Raw genomic sequence first — 13,035 nt, 5'->3', positions numbered from 1 at the left:
CCTTACCACGTAGGATATGGTCATTGTTCACATGAGCTATATTTTACACATCCGAAAACAAGGGTGAGAATGAGAAGAAGGTGGTTGTTGGGGGGGACCATATCCCATATGATATGAGGGGTTTACTTAATAATTTCTATCGTATTCCAGCCATTATAAAAGGGAAGTTAGACAACAAAAAAATGTGGCACTAAAAAATGGTTGGAGAAAATCTTGTGCTACTGAATCAATGAGAAACCATAAAACCTTTTATCCAGCAGCAAGAGATTGCCATAAAGTGATCCACCTGGTTGGATCACTGTCACTCAGAATTTTCTCAAAAAAGGTTGGACCTCAACTTCTTTTCACATTCTATTGTCATGTAAGGAAGCTCTCGACTCTTACAATAACTAAAGGTTAATAATTTTAGTGTAATCAATGTTTAGGGTTTCCAAATGCTAGAAGAAGAAACAGCATGGGCAAGACAGGATTCAAAAGTTTTGGGTTTTCGTACCAATCTCGGCCTCAGTCAGTAGTTGATATGGATATAGTTTATGAACAAAAGATTAGTGAGAAAAGGAGTTAGCTCTCTCTCAAAATACTGTTAGCAATACCCAAACTAATAAAAAAAAATTCATTTTAATTGATTTGGAATTTAAAAGATAATACAAAAAAACAAAATTGACTAAATGCATTCTTCATTAAGTGATCAATTATCTACTTATCTATTTTAATGGTTTTTTTATTGAATTTTTTTATTTATTATCAAACATGTTTAAAAATTAAATTGTATTAATTTTTAATAAATTTATTTATTTTAATGATTATCAAACAATTTTAAGAGGATTAATAAGATTAAGTTTAAAGATTCATATTCCAGTATATCTTGAGAAATGATGGATACTTTTTTTATAAAAGAATAATTTCGAATGACATAATATTCTTAATTCCTTTTATTTTAATTTAATAGTTTAATTTTTTTAAAACTTTTATCAACCGAGTATAAATGTGTGTATGATGCAAAGTTGAAACATGATGGAGGATAAGAAACTTCTAAAGCATCTTCCAGTAAATGGAATGAGCATATAAGTAGATAAAATTTGGGAGCAAATTACCCATTGTCAAATTTATTAGGTTAAGACAAGATGAGCTTTTTAAATGCACCTTTCACTGTTACATAAATGCAAGTAAGTGGTGGATATATGGTAAGCAAAAGTGAATGCAAAGTGACTAACAACTCATCTTCCCCCACCACTTTCTTCATTCCACTAATAATGTCAGATTCCTAAGTTCTTAACCCAACATTTCTATTTTAAGCTTTCTTTTAATTTTTTTAGACAACCACAACTTTATACGAACTAAAGAGAGTAAGATTATGTTAATATCAAACTAATTTAGGTATGCCTACATTAATATATATAGCTCATGCAAAGTATCCAAAACCAAAAAAAAAGAAGAAATACTCTAATGAAAAGATAAAAATTTACAAACTTCCAACATGATTAATAATATAAAATAGAATCTAAATTAATGGGGTGTCATTTAAAAGAATATTGCATCAATCAGTTAAACTAAACTCCGTTCAACCTAAAGAATGAATAAAAATAATATTGTTTTATGTATTTAATATTAACATAATGTTTTAGTACTAAATGTTGTTATTAAAATATTTAAAGTATTTATTTACCCATAAAATATAATAATTATTTATTAAAAATTAATAATGATATTTTATTTATCTTAACTCAGTTGACATTATTGTTGTTGTAACAATTATAAGGACGTTGGTATGAATGGACTTAAATGCGTGGTATTTTTCACTTCAGAGATTTGGTGAGTTATGGATAGTTTAGATTAGAGATGTTCATGGGTCGGGTCGGGTCAAGCCTAAACATGATATTAACATTCTTTATGCTTGCCCAAGCTCGGCTCGACCCAAAATACAAGCTTAAAATTATACCCAAATTTATAAAACACTAACCCAAGCCTATTTTAAGCTCACCCGTATTATTTTTTAAAATATATTTATATTACATTATTTTAATATTTAATAATGTTATACATTTTTTTTATCGAAAACTTTTATATAGTCATCTTAACATCATTTTAATGTTTACATTAGAGTAGTATTATAGATATTTAGTATAGGTTTATTTTTTTAATGTGTTTTAAATTACATAATATACAAAAATAACATAATATAAAATATTATAAACTTTAAAAAGGGGTCAGGCTGGGTTTAGGCCTTGAATGTTCAAGCCCGAGCCCAACTCATATTTTAAATGGACCTAATTCTTTTTATCCAAGTCCATTTTTCGACTTAATATTTTTACCTAGACCCTCTCAAATTTCAGGAGGGCTTTCAGGCCTGGATGGATAGTACGACCCATGAACATGTCTACTTTAGTCATTGTATCAAATAATAATATTTTTATTATTAAAATAGTAATATAAAATATGTTAAATAAAGTATTAAAAATACTATTTATTACTAAAATATGAAAATTATATAATATTAAAATATATGTGTATGTTTGCTAGGATTAAAAGTATAATTTTACATTAACATTTTAAAATAAAAATAAAAAAGATTATCAATATAATGTATTTAATTAAATTCTAAGTTAAATTTTGATAAGGATATCTTTGCACATTTGAAAATGAGAAGAGAAATTAAAGAAAATGATTTTATTTTTATTAATCAATAAATGGTGTTAGATATAACTCATTACGGTTGTGTGTATTTGTTGACCTTTGGACATTATACGTAATGTTAATCAACTTTTACTTTCCAAGCCAAATAAGAAAATCTAGTTTTGGGTTTTAGAAATGCATGTTTGGGTGGAAAATTATGTGTTTATAGTTTTTTAGCTTACACCTAATTTTAGTATTAAGGAACAAATAATAATGCTTCACATTCGAGTTAATTATTTTATCAATTATAAATTTTATTTATTTGTATGTAATTTTAATATCTAAAATATGGTTTAAATATTCAAATTAAATCTTATAAATATTTTATATTCTTTTCTTAAAAACATTTAAAATTTATATTTCATATATCACAATATTAATGAATTTGAATATGATTTAAATTTAATTAGCTTTTAATTTCCAACCTCACGTTTAAAATAAATATTTTAAATTTTCTCTATTTTTTTACAATAATATTAAACACTTAAAAACTGTGTTGTTTAAAAAAAAACACTTTGTCAAGATACTTTTTCATAGAAATTTTCGAACCAAATACCCCCAACGTTGATCTCATTTTGCTAAATTTACACAAAATTAGGTTTGAAGTTGATTTTTATGAATAGTTCATGTGCTCATATCAGATAAGTTTATAGTTTTTGAAAGTACTTCCTCCGGGCCACGCCTCAGGTCCTTTTTTCCTTCTTTTGTGGGGTGTTCCCTTCACCCAGCCGCAAATGACACGATTTCTTCATGCCATTGGTTTCACATTCACTATTTTTGGAGGAGACTGCTCCACCCTAAGTTCATGAATAATCTGAGCATTTTGTTGTATAGTCTCATGTTGCTGATTGTATTTCTCCAATAAGAGCCTAAACTGCTCTTAAATCTCTGTGTACTGCTGCATCGTCGGGGTATGATTTTGCGTATTTGGATTCTCAACCCCTTGGTGTCATGATTGATGATTACCTTTTAGGGGGCTTGGTTGGTTCGGGTGCTCCTGATAGCGTCTCGACAATCTGTTCATGCTGATGTCCCGAATGGTAGCTCCTTCGGTGATTCGGTTGACCATTCTGATCGTGACCTAGATGCTCGAGATGTTCTATCCCTAGTTGTTGATAATTTTATTATTGGTTGTAGTCATGCTGGTAATAGTCGTTTTTGTTTAAAAGGATTGATCTACAATTGTTCAAGTTAAAATTGAGTGTAAAAAGGCAAATTGTTGGGCAGATGCCTTGGCCAAATCAGGCATTGATGGATGTTGGTGGCATAAATTTTGTGTTTTATCGTTTTATCAGCTATATTGTCTGCTTCTATTTGGTGATTTTATCAGGGTAAAGAATATTGGCAGCTTAGTTTTATTGCGCTATTAGCTATGTTGTGTGCTTTTCATTTGGTGTGTATCTGCCAATTTTTATGTCTTGATAAATTGAGAAAAAAAAAGTTGTTTTTGTCATACTAATCGTTTCCATATTCCCATTGATCCTAATAGTGTTGATCCTCTTGCCCATTGTCTATCTCATCTGTTTGTACTTTAGGGCGTCCTAAGCTGGTTGAGCTATCTTCCCATAGACAACGTAAATTTTCACAACACAAAATATAAGAGTAGTTCATTACAGCAGTTCATACTATTGGAGGTGCAAAGAATTGCTAGGAAAAAGGTGGTTCACATCGTGGAAGTGCGCATGGCTACTATTTATGATGGTGAAAGTATGTCATGTAGTTATGGGGAGAGAGTTTTTGCACAATTTGTTTGCCTCTCTCTCTTATTGGAGGAGGAGGTTTTATAGATGGAGAAGGGTTGAGAATGGCCCCTCCTTTAATGATGACCTCCTTGTAGAGTCCTGATCTAAGCTTTGTTCTAAGCTTGGTTTAGGGTGTGAAATGTATTAGATGAAATTATTATAGGTAGATGGGTCTAGCTAGTTGGGATTATTAAATGAGATTTGTAACACTCTTAACCTGAATCCGTCGCCGGAAGAGAGTTACGGAGCATTATCGGAATTTATAAATCAAACAGACAAAAAAATGTAAACATTTCATATCATATATCATTCATGTCAAGAACCAATCAAAATCATACATATTGTCCCTTATATGAGCTATCGAGGCTCAAATTACGCATCAGAAATAAATTGGGGCTAAATCAGAAACTCAGAAAATTTTTTAAAAACATTTAATATTTTCAACACTGCAAGGTCACACGTTCGTGTAGTCAAGCCGTGTGGCTCACACGATCAAGGGACACACCTGTGTTTCAGACCGTGTCCAAAATTATGGGTTTACTGACTTGGATCACACGGTCGAGCCACACGCCCGTGTGCTAGGCCGTGTGAGCATACTGACTAGCAATATTAAGGTGCAGGGGTCACACGGTCAAGCCACTCGCCTGTATGAAAAATTTAAGAATACTGACTTATGCAAATTAAAAGATACGGGGGACACACGACCATGTCACCTGGTCGTGCGTCACATACGGTTGAGACACACGCTCGTGTCTCTGCTCGTGTGGATGAAAATAGGTCATTTTATAAGCCATATTTCTCACCCAATTTTTTTGTGTAAACCTACAATAAACTTTGTGCATATCTACAAGCCATAATTAGACATAAAAAAACAAGTCAAAATCAAGCTTTAAACATATAATATTGTCACTTACAATCAATATGCTTTTAGGCACCTCAGATATCAGATTATAACAGGTATACTCATATTTTCAATATATTCATATGTATAACTAACTTATATGTATATTTGTACCTAAAGTTTACCAAGCTAATTTGCATCATTTCTAACCAAGTCATTTACCCACCAAAACTTACCATTTTATACCAAAATGTATTTCAAATACTGACATATTTAGTTATATATATACCTTACATATCATGGTACTGATTCATGATCAATTCATTGCATCCCAAAACACAAATATATAAATGCACTTTTATCTAACATTTTACCTTTCACCATACAACCATAAATCGAATCACACATCAAACATTTAAGACAAATATGCACCAAACCAATATGTGCCAAAACACAAGCCAAATAAGTGGCTAATATTAACAAAACTCATATAAACCAACACTAACCAGAATACCTATACATGCCATAATAACCAAATCAAAACATTTAAAAGTACTGATAGAACCGATAGATAGTGTGATATAACTCCGACAAAATTCCAACCCGATCGAGCTTCTGATAATCTAAAAAGTAAAGGAAAACAAGTACGTAAGCAACAAATTCTTAGTAAGCTCGTATAAACTTTAATCATATTAATTCATTTCAAATATGAAATCTATACGTATCAAGAATAACCCAATATTGATACCACAATACTCATGAAGCTATATTCATCAATTGACAAGGTGAATAAATCCACAGTATCACTTACACAGATTATCCCAAGCTTAGTAGGATTTTATATAACTTTAACTCTTCCAAATTTCTTTATTTTCATGTGCATTTCTTTACTTTCCACACTTATTCCATATGCATGACACACAAGTCATAAACATATCATTCAACCATGGTCACAAGCTAGTGCATTTAACCAAAGCCTTTTTCGAATTGATCACATGATAAGTCATTTCATAAGAAATTGCATAATTTAAACCTTACCACTTTTTCATAAGCACTAGCATATTTTCACTTAAATACTTACCAATTCAATACATCTTATAATTAATCATATTATCATTCAACCAATAGCTTGACACTTGCCTAAGCATCAAGCAACAACACTGGTTAGCGTACTTGCATATATTACATATAAATTCAACATTGATAAACTTATTTTCTCGACATGTCACACTTGAGTTTATTACTCATCTCAACATACATAATTTCCTTGTATCAACATATCAAAAATAGTCACATATTTACATGTCATGATACATATCATTCTCTTGTCGTTTCTTCATAAACATAAATCATTCATTTCATTATATCAATATTTTATGTATCATCATTTTCATAAATTTTATGTATATTTATTCCAGTAACAGTTCATAATCATGAATATACATAATTATCAGGCAAGTTTCACATACATATATTTTCCATGTCATGTTTCAATATATCAAATAAATATCATTTCCATGTATTTCAGGTATATACTGGTAATAGTTCATTTCAAACTCATGTTATCTTATATCAGAACTTTGTCCGTTGAATCATTTAAAATATCGATGGATACGAAGGTAGCACACATGAAGTGTACGAATCTGAAATCCATCAATTCATATTCGAGGGTACTTATTAGAGCACATAATCAGAAATCACTCTCTCAAGCCATATAACAGGAAGCTCATGTGATCCATATAACAAGAAGCTTATCCGGGCTATAACAGGAAACTCATAAGAGTTTAAAACAGAAAGCTCATGTAAGCTTAACGGGTAACTCTGAAGAGCTATTATCAAAAAGCTCTGGATAGCCATATATCAGGAAGTTCAAGCGAGTCATATATCGGGACGCTCATAAAGAGCTGCGGTATGTCCGCAACATATGCTGGATCACTATCGATCGGGGTGCTCGTAGAAACCATGTAACAGGAAGCTCGAGAGGGCTTATAACGGGACGCTCTTAAGAGCTATGGTGTGTTCGCAACATATGCTGAACCACAACCAATACGGGAAATCTTGTATCCATCGAATTTTTTTTATTCAAACGAGATTTAACATTTATCAAGCTTTGTTGGATATGTAGTCAATTTCATACATATAACAATTATACAATTTATATGTACAACGTTCAATTCAATCATATGAATATACACACAATTTAGTTACACGAACTTACCTGGCTAAATTGCAAAAATATCAAGATTCGAGAGGTTTTTGGTAATTTTCTATTTTCTTGATTTTCCACTGATATTGATCTAAATTAATAATTTCATTCAATTTATTAATTTAGACAACAAAACAATTCATTTCCTGCAATTTGATCATATTTTAAATTTTTACAAAATTGCCCTTAAAATTTTACTTTTATTCAATTTAGTCATTGAGCCTAAAACATGCAAATTAGCCATTTTAATGTAAACTCATGCTAGTTGAATATTCATATATATTTTCCTCCTCTCCATTCCACATCCTTAATGTATATATATATTTGTTAGAATCTTTAGCTTTTAGTATATAACATGCTTATATGTTCATATGAAAGTCATCCACTTGAGTCATAGTTACTAAATTATTTATATATTGAGATATAGAATTATAAATTAAGATCCGCTTGATGTTTTTGAAACTATACTCAAATATATTTCTACCATAAAAATTTCAAAATTTATAATTTAGATAATAAATACAGTAAAATCTTCAAATTTATCCCTGTTCTGCTGTTTGACAGCTTCGACCTTTCTTTACTAAAAATTAATTATCTCTTAGTACGGGGTTTGGATGATGTATCCATTTGTTTCTCTTGAAAATAGACTCAATTAAAATTTAAACATATAAATTTAAACCTCTAATTATTATTTTTACAATTTTTGATGATTTTCCAAAGTCAGAACAGGGGAACCCAAAATCAGTTTAACATTGTCTTACAAAAATTTATATATCTCATAATATGAAACTCTTTTTCTTACACTGTTTCTTATATGTGAAACTAGACTAAATATAATATAATTTAATACTTTAAATAGCCTCTAATTCAATTTCTACAATTTTGGTGAATTTTCACAATCAGACTACTGCTGTTGTCCAAAATTGTTTTAGTGTAAAATGTTGATAACTAAGTTTATAACACTCTCATTTCCTTTCTCTACAATATTTCCCATCGCTTCCTCTTATTTCTCTTCACTAACATATCAAGAACATAGAACCTTATATAATAAAACTCTACTTTAACATCATTCTCATGCTTTTTAATAATATCAAACTTAAAAATATATTGAAATCTTAATGTTCTTACCTTGTCCCATTGATTTCAATCTTTAACTTGATTTTCTCTCTCCTCCAGCTTCTATTTCTTGAATCTAACTTGATATTCTAGCTCCCCATAGTCTCCTTATTATTTTTCTCTCTTGGTAACCATGAAAATTCTTTTAATTTCTAAGTGAAAATAGTGATTTTTGGTAAAGGACCAAATTGTAAAGAAAAGAAAATTTCTTTTCTTTGTCTTCTTCTCCCGTTGTAGCATGGAAAGATGAAGAGAATTCTTCATCTTCTTTCCTTTATGTCAAATAAAAAATAAAAAATAAAAAATCAAATCAAAAATCAAATCAAAATATTAATAAACTAATATTTATTTATTTAATTAATCTAAAATATCACCAACATCATCATTACTCCTCAAAATTATCTTCCTTGTTAACTAACCATTTTTCACTTTATGATCTTTTAAAATTCCATCCTTGCGACATCATTTAATTTGGTAAAATTGTGATTTAGTCTCTCATAATTCTTCACCTATTCAATTTGGTCCTAATTCATCCATTTTCCTTAGTTTCTAGATCATTCCACCCTTAAAATATTTTCACTATTGGTCCTTCAACTTTTTCATATTTATACTTTAGCCCTTCAAATTTTGAGTATTTACTCTTGGGCCACAAAACTTTTTTACTTTTATCATTTAGTCCTTTCTTGAATTAATATATCGTAATATACTTCCCAATGTTGATGTAACTCAAAATTTCCCTTTTTGTCACTTTATTTCCTTACTTTACTATATCAAGGATAATATCTTACTTTCTTACTGTAGTAATTTTCGGGGTATTACAAGATTAGATTTGATGTGACGGTTATCTTTAGTAGAACCTTGGAGATGGTTTTACTTGCTAAATTGTGTGTTGTCAACTAAACTCTTTGTAACAAAGTAAGTTTTATTCCTAAAATACAATTGAATTTAATAAAATAATATATTAATTATATTTTTATTGACAAATATCACTTTAATCAATAATTAATTATATTACTACATCTTTTAAAGCAAAAATATCAAACAAGTTTAATTTGAAATTTACATCTAAAACATTTTAAAAGATTATAGGATACACTAGAACTAATCTTTTATGTATGAACTTTAAAAATTCACCATGTGTTTCATTAAAATAAAATTTACATGATAAACAAAAATACAGATAACAATATTCATTTGTGATATAAGTAGTTAGCTTAATTAATAATATATAAATTATTAGATCATAAGTTAGATGTAACACTTTGTTACCTAGTCCGGTCGTTGAGTTCAAGTTATGAGATGTCACAAACTATACCGAAGTAACTACAATCAAATACGAGCAATTCTTAGCAATTAATAATTAAAATTAAGCTAAAACATACATTAATATAGGATGGAATCAATTTTGAGTCTTGTATGAACTTATGTAAACTTTAAAGCTAGTTTGGGATAGAGATAGGATTTAATTACAAGAAATACAAAATTTTAGATCGACGTCGTGACATGAGAGAGTTCTTCATCATAATGTGACTTACTGTTTTGATCACGGCACGACGAAGGAACTTTTAACATCTAAATTTCACTATTAAAATCATTTCATGTTAGACAAGTGCCAACAGAGTTTTGATCAGCTGGAGAAAATGTTGACGAAAGTCCAAGTCTTAACTTAGCCTGAATCGGGAGTAGTGTATGTTGTTTATAGTGATGCATCTCTCAATGGGTTGGGTTGTGTATTGATGCAGTCAGGAAAGGTAGTAGCTTATGCTTCTTGACAATTAAAGTCACATGAGAAGAATTATTCTACATATGATCTCAAGTTGGTTGCGATTGTATTCGCTTTAAAGATTTAGAGACCTTATTTATACGGCGATAAATGTCACGTGTTTACAGATCACAAAAGTTTAAAGTATTTGATGAATCAGAAAGAATTGACTTTGAGACAGAGACGATGGTTAGAATTATTGAAAGATTACGATCTGGTTATTGATCATTATCCGGGAAAGGCTAATGTAGTTGCGGATGCACTTAGTCGAAAGTAATTATTGTTTGCACTTCGATGTTGAACACTCATTTAGCTCTTATGAAGATGGTTCTATATTAGCAGAGTTGAGAACGAAACCCTTATTTCTACAACAAATTCAGGAATTGCAAGATGAAGATCCGAAGTTGGTGTTAAAACGACAAATGGTTCAGAATAATTTAAGTTCAGAGTACAGTGTTGATGATAGTGGTATATTGCGTTATCGCGATAGAATTTGTGTTCCGAGTAATTTAGATTTGAAAAATGGTATTCTTTCTGAAGCTCACAGTAGTGCGTACTCTATTCATCTAGGTAGCACGAAGGTGTATTGTGATTTGAAACAAATGTATTGGTGGCCGAGTATGAAACTGGAAATTTGTGAATTTGTAGCTAAATGTTTGATTTGTCAGCAGGTGAAAGCAGAACATCAGGTACCGTCAGGTTTACTACAACCTGTTATGATTCCTGAATGGAAGTGGGAGCGAGTCACGATGGATTTCATATCTAGTTTACTTGTAACTCCAAGAAAGAAAGATTCGATCTGGGTGATTGTTGACAGATTGCCTAAATCGACATATTTTATTCCAGTCAGAACAGACTTTATGTAACACCCCTTAACCATTATCCGTCGTTGGAACAGGGTTACGGAGCATTACCGGACTTTTCAGATCAAATATGAACATTATATAAGCATCTAGCATACACATCATAATTTAATCATATTGTCCCTTATATTATATAATCATCTAGCATACACATCATAATTTAATCATATTGTCCCTTTTATGAGCCCTCGAGGAACAAAATATGTGTTAGAAACAAATCGAGACTAAATCGGGTACTCTAGAAATTTTTGCAAAATTTCAAAAATTTTCCTAAGTGCAGGGGACACATGCCCATGTGTTAGCCGTGTGTCTCACACGGTCCAGTCACATGCCCGTGTGTCTGACAGTGTGGACTCAAAATGAACCTTAAACATCAAGTTTACCCTTCCTTGAAACCTTGAACACCAAGCAACTCAAAAACCAATCGTTCAATCACTTTAAAACACGATTTAATACCTTTAAAACATGTCAAAACAATCATCCTAGTTTCCTAACCAATGTACCCTCATAGGTACTTCACATATATTATCAAAACAATCAAATAAAACACCATTTAAGCCAATTCTAAATTCATACCAATTTCAACCCAAATTTTCCTATATCACTCTCACTTATGCACCAACTTAAACATTCCATATTAAACCTCGACTTAACACGTGTGATCATGTATATAAGTAACCAATATCATCTTATAACATCATTTACATTCACTTCCCAAAATGACAAGCATAAGACATCCTAGGTACATGCCGACACAAAAAGAAATATATATCACCACATTTTGAGTTTGGGATCGTTAATGGATGCTGAATCGACAATCTGACTTTAACCTAACCTACGCACGAAAAACAAACTGTTCGCTGAGTATAAACTCAGTGGTATTTCTATAATCTGAATGTTTAAAAGTAAAATAATATAACATACAATAACTATAGTTTTACAATTATTCAATTCATAAATAAGGTATTTATAACATATTCAACTTTTATCATTTACTATCCCAGATAGCTTTTCACAATATGAACACAAATCATTTGAACAACAATATTGTTCTTTCATATTCAATTCATAAATACACAAATCATGTGTCTCTAACCATATTTCAAATCACCACTCAATATCAATCATAACACTATTTTATTCAATAACCCCTATTAACATGACACAGACTCGGGCTGATACACGGATCTAACCAAAACACACCAGTTTGGCGCCCAATGCCTCATTGGATAATTTGAAGCAATAAGTTGACACCCAGTGTCTCATCGGCCATGCCGAAGTAAATTGGTACCCAGTACCTCATCGAATTTATCCGAAGTAATAATTTGACACCCAGTATCTCATTGACTCGAAGTCGAAGTATCCATGAACTCTTCCAATCCTATGGCATGCCATCTATATCTGACTTAGCCCGATACAATTAATAGGGTTTCAATTCACTTTTCTAATGCCACAATTATCCAATACTCAATTATCACATAAATCACAATTTCACAAACATTCAATTCAATATAAAAAATGCTAACACTTACCTTATTTACTTACCACAAACATTTAAATCAAAATAAAACAATTAATAATTAAATCCGGATTATAGAAATACAAACCAAAATTTTCGAGCTACTCCTCGTTGACTTTATTTTTTCCTTTCTTAGTCGAAGTTTCCAGTACAGTGTCAGCTACAAAAAATTAAAACAAGTAAAATTCATCAATACAATACAATTTCACATTGAATATTTCAATTTTTATTCAATTTTTTGTCTAAATTCCAATTTAGTCCCTAAACCGAGACTAACTTTATTTCTTCAAAACTAATTCCATATTTTCATTCA

This window comes from Gossypium raimondii, chromosome 12 (assembly GCF_025698545.1).
Source record: "Gossypium raimondii isolate GPD5lz chromosome 12, ASM2569854v1, whole genome shotgun sequence".
Taxonomy (NCBI): domain Eukaryota; kingdom Viridiplantae; phylum Streptophyta; class Magnoliopsida; order Malvales; family Malvaceae; genus Gossypium; species Gossypium raimondii.
This window is presented reverse-complemented; position numbering follows the sequence as displayed.